Genomic DNA, 10,314 nt, shown 5'->3' on the forward strand with positions numbered 1-10,314 from the left:
TGTTTACCCTCCAGGGTCGGTTTTTCCCTCGGACTCAGCGAGGTATCCCACCTCTACCGCTTCAAGAGCAGTGCCCTGGAGCTTCAGACTCTGGGTCGGGGGATACAACTGGGGAGGATTAACAGTACTTCGCTTAGGCGGCCTCACCTGCTCTGCTGAACAGGGGCCATGCGGGGGCATGAGAAGATTGGAAGGGATAGACAAGAAAGAGGGAGGGAAGTGGCCGTAGCCTTAAGTTAGGTACCATCCCGGCATCCTCCCGGAGGAGAAGTGGAAAACCACGGAAAACCAGTTCCAGGATGGCTGAGATGGAAATCGAACACACCTCTATTCAGTTGCCCTCCCGAGGCAGAGTGGACCCCGTTCCAGCCCTCGTACCACTTTTCAAATTTCGTTGCAGAGCCGGGAATCGAACCCGGGCCTCCGGAGGTGGCAGCTAATCATACTAATCACCACAGAGGCGGACATTCTCCATTTGCTACTGCAATATTCTAGTTTCGGGCTTTATATTAAAAAATGTTTCGCCCGTACTTCAATTCTGTCATTCCTCAGCATTCTTACTCTTCGGGACTGAAATATGAAAACTATCCCACAACATAATTGCATTTGTAAAGCTTCAAGTGGTTTGTTGAATACGTTCACGTCATAAAGGAGAAATATCCGGCAGTAGCAATTAGCCTTATGGTGGCGTGACTCGAATATGAGGTATTCATTCTAAATTAGAGCTCAAATCCTGCTAAATACCGTGCAGATTGTTCGAAATGGCTGTAGTGGATAAGTTTCCTTAAAGGAGTCGTTTCTTGGTAAGAATTAAATTAGCCATATATGTTAGACGCCTTGAATAACAGTGTTATTGGTCCTGCTGAATATTTTTATGGTTTTGGAGACGTCCTGGTGCCGGAATGTTTTTCTCGGGTTTACTTTCACGTCCTGTTAAGAGAATGATGTATTTAAGAACCTCCATGTACAATTAGACTGAGCCGGATTCGAACCCACGAACTTGGGCTCAGAAGGCCTGGATGTCAATATTGTGGAGAAACATACCACGGGAAAGATGACAGCACCCTGAGGAGAAAGAGCATTTCTCACTGAATCACCAGCTCGTCTCACAGACCGACACTCTCCAGAACACATCCCTCCAATCGAAAAGTTTCGAAGACGAATGCGCCGTGTATGTACAGTGCAGGTGCCTTGAAACGGGATTGGAATGCAAGCCTTGCGGCGGAGTTCCACTGTATGTTGAGGATTGTTTTAAAAAAGCACCTCCAAAAATTAAGAACTGAATGATCTTAGCAGTCCCTAGTGTGTTCTTTTAACAATACAGTGACTAGGATGGGGCTAACCTCTTCAGTGGTTCTATGATTCACATTCACGATTAACTTGCGGTCGCCCGGAAAAGTTCCGGCAGCGGCGTTTTTATTTGCCCATCCTCAGCAAAGGCCTGTTCACGTGAATCTCAGGATTATCAATAGATAGATCTACAAAATCATGTCCCATTTCACTTATGGTTGCGATTGTTTTGACACTTAATCGAGAGAGTGTTTACATGGCAGCAATCGAGATGCGAAACTCACAACAAACACAACAGCTAGGGAGCAAAAGGAGAATCACCAGGATCTTACCCCTGCTTCTCCCTCACCATTGCCCAAAAATTATGAATCCCTTAAGGAAAAGTTATTGTTATATATTTTAATACCGGTAACATAACAGTTGCGTTGACAGAACAGGTCATGATGAGCCGTAAACGGCTTTCTATATTCATGAATCCTAGCCTACATTTTAATCACGGTACTCAGAAGAACAGTATGTAGAAAACTCAACCCAAAGATTTGTTGTCACCATAAAAGCCTCTACTATTAGTGGTCCTAGAAAGCCAACTGTCGCAGCTATACTAGGCCATGATCGTTAAGGCATCAAGTCTTTATGGGCTAATACCGAGGTTAACCGCTTGCACTGCCGATGATGGAGAGAATTTTCACTATCAGATTGTTGGCTGGCAGGGTGGAAGAGAGGGGGTGGTATAGAAGTTATAATCATTAGACTGTGTGCTAAAAGCATGGATTTCGTTCCAAACCTCTCCGCAGTGCTCATATGGAGTGAGGGCATATGACGCTGTCGATGGTGATTTGTCCATCTGATGGAGACATTAAGCCTTGAGCAGACCTCTTGGTGTTATTCGACAGGAGTAGGCTACATGCCGACACCAGGTTTCATTATCTCCCTATCTCATTTTAATAATCTTACACTGAGATTGCCCATGGACATCAAATAGCCTCTGCGGACCACACGCAATCAATAACCTGTACTAGGGAAGCCCCTGTGGGTGGGGGTAGTGGAATAATATCCAAGGTATTCCCTGTCTGTCGTAAGAGGCGACTAAAAGGGGACCCATGGGCTCTCAAGTCGGGAGCGTGGGTTGGCGACCACGGGTCCCTTTCCTGAGTCCTGGCACTGTGTCCGCATTGCTTCCACTTATTTGTCCCAGGCTCCTCACTTTCGTCTATCCTATACGACCTCCCTTGGTCAACTCCTTTTCTTTTCCGAAGTGGACGGTAGTAGGTCCGGAGGCCTAGGGAGTCTTATATTTTCAAGCCCTTCGTGGCCTTTGTATTTCATTGGCCGATACTTCCATTTTTCAAGTGCCGGACCTTTCAGTTTTTTCTCTCTGAATACTGTTAATAGAGAATGATTGCCTAGTTGTACTTTCTTTTAAACTAACAATCATCACTACCACCTGTACAAGGAAAATGAGCTAGACGGTGGAATCGGAACTACAGGGAAGTTACTCATTTTAGTAATTCTACATGAACAGATCGGATTCGAACCGTGCCTGGCTTGCGGCGATGAGCCTCTAGCAAAAACAGTAATGAAAAGTATATAAAAGAAAGTGTCAAAAATGTCAAGAGGTAAGATATTACATTTTCATCATAATGTAATAATAATAATAATAATAATAATAATAATAATAATAATAATAATAATAATAATAATAATAATAATGTCCGCCTCTGTGGTGTAGTGGTTAGTGTGATTAGCTGCCACCCCCGAAGGTCCGGGTTCGATTCCAGGCTCTGCCACGAAATTTCAAAAGTGGTACGAGGGCTGGAACGGGTTCCACTCAGCGTCGGGAGGTCAACTGAGTAGAGGTGGGTTCGATTCCCACCTCAGCCATCCTGGAAGTGGTTTTCCGTGTGTGCCCATTGCATTTATGGACGTTTTCCAAAATGGCGCATGCCGAAGGTATAGAATACTCGAGCTAAAAAGAGTACATAACAAAGTCTTAACATTTAAACTCAATAGGAGGCCATGCCTTACTCGAAAGTACTATATTACGAAGGCGGTGCAGAACAGAGAAACGTCAAGTATATGGTTTCAAAAAAAAACAAAAAACAAGTAAAATAGAAGAGATTGTTGAGAAAAAAATCACTAGAAAAAATTAACCCGAGAGCATAAGAAGTGGACTGACATCGCTCTGTGGAAATAAGGAGATTACCAAGATTCTAATAGAAATACCGAGGAAAAGCCTCGATAATATTGAAGAAGACAGCGAAACAATATATAAAAATAAGGTGGAGGATATAAAATACACTGAGAATTACGAAAATTCATCCAAATACGTGTACTGATTGTCCCGAAGTACAAGATCGGTTAAACTACGAAAACAGAAACTGGAAGGAGAAGTCGTAAAATAAATAGGTAATATTTCTGAAATTAATTTAAATTCTGAAGAATTGGAACTTAAAGAATTGGACAATTATTTATCGAAAGAAGACTGAAAAAAATAGCTTAGAAGAAATATTACTTTAGTTAAAATCTAAAATGAATATGTACTTCTCAGAAATATTTGATCTTATCGGCAGTTTTTCAAAGAAGATGATGGTCTGCTAAACACCCAGATGGACCTACCTGGAGGGAGATATCATCCGAGCAGTTAAAACTACCCGAGATGAGAGAAGGATGTCGCCCAGCCAGATCAACCTAAGATGAGGAACCCAGCCAGTCATGAATACCAGCCATGTGACGAACGGACGAAGAGCAACCAAGGCCCGAGATTACGAAAGACGAGCTAAGTGTTTATATTAAGTAATATAATTCTTAATTCATGTGTTTTTGCGGTATATGTGGTAGAATAGAATAGCCTAAGCATGAGATAATTAAGCGTGCAAGTGAAAACAGTGCAATGAAGTGCATTCTATTTAAGATACTAATGATATATTAAATCAATGTAGAACTAAAGGATATCTCGTGGAGTACGGTTACGTATTAACAAGTGATTCAACGAGGTAAATGAGAATACGGTTAAGAAGGAAAGTAATATAACAGATGATTTCAAAGAATGTCAAATGATGTATAATATCTATGAGTTTCGTAAATCCATCCATGTCATGTGTGGGTCGCGTATTGAGAAATGATATTTAGAATCAAGTTATTCCTTGCCCGATATTATTGTTAAAAGTACATATACGGTTTTTTAAGGTTATGCATTGTATTTTATAGTGAATTGGTCAATGAAAAGGAATATTTACGCGGAGAAAAACGTTATGTCTCAATAGTAGCAAATGATATAAAGAAGGTTATACGCGTTGAACATAGATATTGAGGAAGTTAAGAAGGTATTAATTGAAGGTTATAAATGATAATATGTAGCTTTATGAGATGATTTAAGTATAATATTACGCGTTGTGATAGATAATGAGACATATATGTGATGAATAGACGTTAAATAAGCATGGACCGGGCGAGTTGGCCGTGCGCGTAGAGGCGCGCGGCTGTGAGCTTGCATCCGGGAGATAGTAGGTTCGAATCCCACTATCGGCAGCCCTGAAAATGGTTTTCCGTGGTTTCCCATTTTCACGCCAGGCAAATGCTGGGGCTGTACCTTAATTAAGGCCACGGCCGCTTCCTTCCAACTCCTAGGCCTTTCCTATCCCATCGTCGCCATAAGACCTATCTGTGTCGGCGCGACGTAAAGCCTCTAGCAAAAAAAAAAAAAATGCATGGAATTGATGCAGTTAGACGATGCAAATACTGGAAAGGAATACGCCGCAGGAGTAACTTATAATAAGGTATGGATGGTTAAAATACATATATAGTTGAGAATCGAAGATGATATGGATGTAATTACAGCTATTAATAGATAGATGTTTCGTGTCGTATTCTCAGAAATATAGAATGTGAGGTAGGCAAGCTGACAGCTGACGCATAAGCATAATACCGAGATGTCACACCGCAGATACTTGGTGAATTTCTTGCACACGTAGTAGTATATGTGAGATAAGCTTAACTGCTGAACGCATATTGAGCCATGATACAATGAATTAAGAATTATACAGGTAGAATAGGGAGATTATATGTTGAGTATTGTTTTATATTTTAGAATTTTAAACGAAGAGAGATTACAATAGGAGCCGTAATTTTAAGTGGCATTAGGGTAGAAAACCTTAGCAAGTCAGTCGTCATAATGTTTTTCATCAGATGATATTCGACGCTAACGAATTCAGATTTTAACATTGTAAAACGTGTAAATTGTATGGAGGAATCCTGAATCTTTCTTAATGATGATGTAATTATGTCATATTAATGCACATGAACGATTAACTTAATTTTTCAAGGATAATTGGAGATATTTAGACTTCATTTCAGAAATATTGGATTCATAACTTTAATTTCTACGGAATAATATTTATTTATTTTTGAGACAATAATTATGGAGTTCATGAAGTTTTTCATTCTCATTTTTTTTTCAATAATTAATTAGTTTAATAAATATGTTTCTAGATTATTTTCATAATTCAATGAGTGATCATTTATAGTGATAGATAGTAGACTGACTTAGTATGTAAGGTAATTTTTAAGTGAGTTGCGTTATGAAATTATGGTAGAAGATGAGTTTGCGAATCTATGCGGTAAGGTGAAGACGTTCATCCGATGGTATCGCGTACGGTCGTTGTCTCTTTCTTGGAATTCACGTAAAACCTGACTTATAGAAAAATTAAACATTTTTCTTGCTTGTGGATACCCTGGAACTACATCTCACTAGCCGGAGTGTCTCACCTGGACGCGGGTAGGGTTCACGTGGTTTCCCACTTCTCCTCCAGGCAAATGCCGGGGCGGTACTTAACTTAAGGCCATGGCCGCTTTTTTCCCTCTTTCTTGTTTATCCCTTCCAATATTCCCATTCAACCGCAAGGCCCCTGTTCAGCATAGCAGGTGAGGCCCCCTGGGCGAGGTACTGGTCATCCTCCACAGTTGTATACCCCGACACGGAGTCTGAAGCTCCAGGACACTGCTCTTGAGGCGGTAGAGGTGGGATCCCTCGCTGAAGGAAAAGCCAACCCTGGAGGGTAAACAGATTAAGAAATAAATAAATAATAATAATAATAATAATAATAATAATAATAATAATAATAATAATAATAATAATAATAATAATAATAATTCATTGATGAATCCTCTCGGTCTTTATTCTTGGCTTTCTAGACCACGGCCGCTATCTCATCATTAGATAGTTCCTCAATTGTAATCATGTACTTTGAGTCAATCAACTAGCTCTCAGATTAAGGTAAAAATTCCTGAACTGGCCGGGAATCGAACGCGTGGCCTCCGAGTAAGAGGCAGGCTAGTTGCTCTTGGACCGCGTGACCATAAAATGAATCAGGATACAGACCGTACAAGCTCGTAGAGAAGCTGAAAGTAAATATTTACAAAATCCACAACCTCAGCATAGAAATAATTAATACCTTCCACAAACGGTTGGTTTTGGGAAGGGCATTCGGTCGTGAAAGAAAAAAGACAATTCGTACAACATAGCTTTCACCCGTGATTTATCGTATTTTAAAACTCTTTTGGGTTCATTACAGTCACATTATTTGAAAATATCGAAGTATTACGCTTTTTATCTGTCGGTAGTGTAAATTTATTCTTAAGTTTGAAGTTACTCAGGAGATCATGCACCTTCGTATGGAGCTTTTACGGTCTGTATGCAGATTAATGTTATGGTCCTGGAGTCAATAACTTGCCTGCCTCTTACTCGGAGGCCACGGGTTCGATTCCCGGCCAGGTCAGGGACTTTTACCTTGATTTGAGAGCAAGTTGATTGACTCAAACTACATGATTACAATTGAGGAACTATCTGATGATGAGATAGCGGCCCCATTGTATATGCTTCTGTGCCCGATGTTATTACTGCATGTCATGTCGTATGGTGTTTGATGATGAGGATAAAGGGGGAAGGGAGAGGATGACACTCGGTGTCGGCACTTAGATTACTCCTGTCGAAGAACACCGAGGGGTCTGATCAAGGGTTAACGTTCCCATCTAGCGGACGAATCACCATCAACAGCGCCATATGTTCTCATTCCGTCATAGTTATCTGAAGATATCTGTAAATGAATCCAGGCTTTTGGCTCGCTATTAGGAATTCTCTTCCTCTCCTACCCTATTAGCCAACATTCAGATGTGAATACTTTTTCCACCAGCGAGACTGTCCGCGTCCGCAGCGTAACGGTTAGCACTATTAGCTGTTGTCCTAGGCGGCCCGGGTTCGATTCCCGGAACCGCCAGAAATGTAAGAATGTCAGGAGGGCTGCTAAGTGGTTAAAATGGTACATGCAGCTCACTCCATTGGGAGTGTGCCTGAAAAGAGCTACACCACCTCAAGAGGAGGACATGAGTTTACATTTACCTTTTTTTTTTTTTGCTAGTGGCTTTACGTCGCATCGACACAGATAGGTCTTATGGCGACGATGGGATAGGAAAGGCCTAGTTGGAAGGAGGTGGCTGTGGCCTTAATTAAGGTACAACCCCAACATTTGCCTGGTGTGAAAATGAGAAACCACGGAAAACTATCTTCAGGGCTACTGACAGTGGGATTCGAACCCACTATCTCCCGGGTGCAAGCTCACAGCCGCGCACCCCTAACCGCTCAGCCAACTCGCCCGGTTTTACATTTACCAATGAGACTCGAACTGGCTACCTAAATCAGAAGTTTCAGTTTCTCACCACATTTTCGATAGTTTCCAAGTATTTTGTTCTGTTAGAAGGGAGAAATATCATATCCTATTTTATTCCATAAGGTGACATATGTGATGTCCGTTAAATTCCCATATTTCCGTTGCTGGATTGAGAACATGAAACTTGATTCATTAGCCCTAAGCAACGATGCCATTCCTTTGAAAGGGAAACGTCGCATGAGATTGTTACCCATTCATCCTTCTGAATGTACATGAGATAATTCGCATTGATTAGCTGTAGATGCTCAGTTTTCATACTGTGATGTTACGAGTATATGGCACCTGTCTTCAACTTCTTTACCTATTTGTCTATTCAAAGTTGAAACTGACAGCCATACTTCTGATCAGCTCCCACTCCTAATTAGCTAATATTACTAGTTAGCTGCAACCAAACTAACGAATTACCTATTTCATTTCTCCGGCACTGTAGTTCGAGTGATTATACTTCCCACGCTTTGTTCTTCTCGGAACTACAAAATCGTTAATTTAGAGACTTAAATGTACATGTGAACCAACATGCTCACTGCCTATTATTATTTAGATTATCATGATGAGTACATAACAATGCAGCATTCAAGTTCGACCAATCGTGGGTGAAAAAGATCGATGACGTAAGGTGATGACCCGGAATTGAGTATCATTACTTCGCATCCGTGCTGTCTAAATAACTGCATTTTGCATTGTAATGAATACGAAGAGGCAGTACAGAGCCCATAACAAGATTCACAGCCAATATCAGTTGAGTGAAGAAGCTGTAGACGCCAGAGGTACTAGTAAGGTGTCGTCCTCATCTGATTGTCTTAGTAACATACTTGTAAGTTCCATAAGAAATATTGCAGCTACTATTTCAGTGACATCGAGCAATCTTCAAAAATCGCCCATCATCATAGTCATGTAGATAGGAGCGGTCGTGATCTTTAACAATGGAGATCGTTCCTATTTACTGAATCTCTGTCTCTCTCTCTTTCTCTCTCTCTGTTTTTACATACATAGGGGGTTCCAGGAGAAACATTTTTTTTTTTTTTGCAAGTTGCTTTACGTCGCGCCGACACAGATAGGTCTTATGGCGACGGCCGTGGCCTTAATTAAGGTACATCCCCAGCATTTGCCTGGTGTAAAAATGGGAAACCACGGAAAACCATCTTCAGGACTGCCTGTAGTAGGGTTAGAACCTACTATCTCCCGAATACTGGATACTGGCCGCACTTAAGCGACTGCAGGTATCGAGCTCGGTAATAAATATGTCAGGAGAGAGTAGTACGGAATACTTCGAGTAAGAAGGAACTTCATATAAACATGTTTCCAATGTGCAGTGTCAGGGGAATCAGAGCTGTTTGCAAAAGAACAAAGTTACCACGATTCTCCAAGGTGAGTCTGGCATTGCTTCCACTGATTTCTGCCAGGCTCTTCGCTTTCATCTTTACTATCTTGCTGAAAACTCTTGTTCTCTTCCGACTTCAATGTTATTAGGTTTGGGACGCATAGGAAATTTTTCGTTTTCACGCCCTTTGTGGCTCTAGTCTCTCCTTGGCCAATATATACATTTTTCGAAGTTTCGGACCTATTCCATTTTTGCCCTCTCACTTTTCCTCAGATTAATGTCCATAGAGGATGGTTGTCCATTTTTACTTCCTCTTTAAACAATCACCACCACCACCACCAGGATCAGCAGCAGAAGCAGTGTACAAATATAATTTTTGGACTAGCCCGAAATCGAACGCGGGGCTTCTGCGTAAGGAGCAGGCAAGTTACAACTACATAGAATTAAAACAATTCTAGCTAGAATTACTTTTTCAGAAACTATTTTAAGTAATTAATTCTAATGGATTGTAGGTTAAGTACGTTAGATAAAATAATGAAAACCTTCAATTACCGGTTTAAAGCTGATCTAGTATTTTACTTTCTGGCTGGAATTGCGTGTAAACATGTAACAAATCTCTATCGGATAAAAATACAAATGTTCCTTTTATGTTGTTGGGAATTATCTTAAAATTTTATTATTATTCCTATCAAGGAGAACACGTGAGAAGAGATTGCAGATCAGTTTTGGACCGGAAACATGAGAGCTTCAGCCTTACCAGCTAGTCAGTTACGAAATGCTGCATACTCTTCTACATGATCTCCTTCTTTATTGAGCAACTGCCCTTTTATGTGTTCATTTATCTCCGAGTAGAAACTGATGTTGATGTTGCCCTCGTTCTTAAGTAGAAGAGTGTTTCTCCAGTTAGCCAACAGAGTTAATCACGGAAAGAGCACCGTAGGCCACCAGCTGACCCACCTCACTTGAAAACTGTACGGAAAT

The sequence above is a fragment of the Anabrus simplex genome, chromosome 1, assembly GCF_040414725.1.
Source record: "Anabrus simplex isolate iqAnaSimp1 chromosome 1, ASM4041472v1, whole genome shotgun sequence".
In the NCBI taxonomy this organism is placed as follows: domain Eukaryota; kingdom Metazoa; phylum Arthropoda; class Insecta; order Orthoptera; family Tettigoniidae; genus Anabrus; species Anabrus simplex.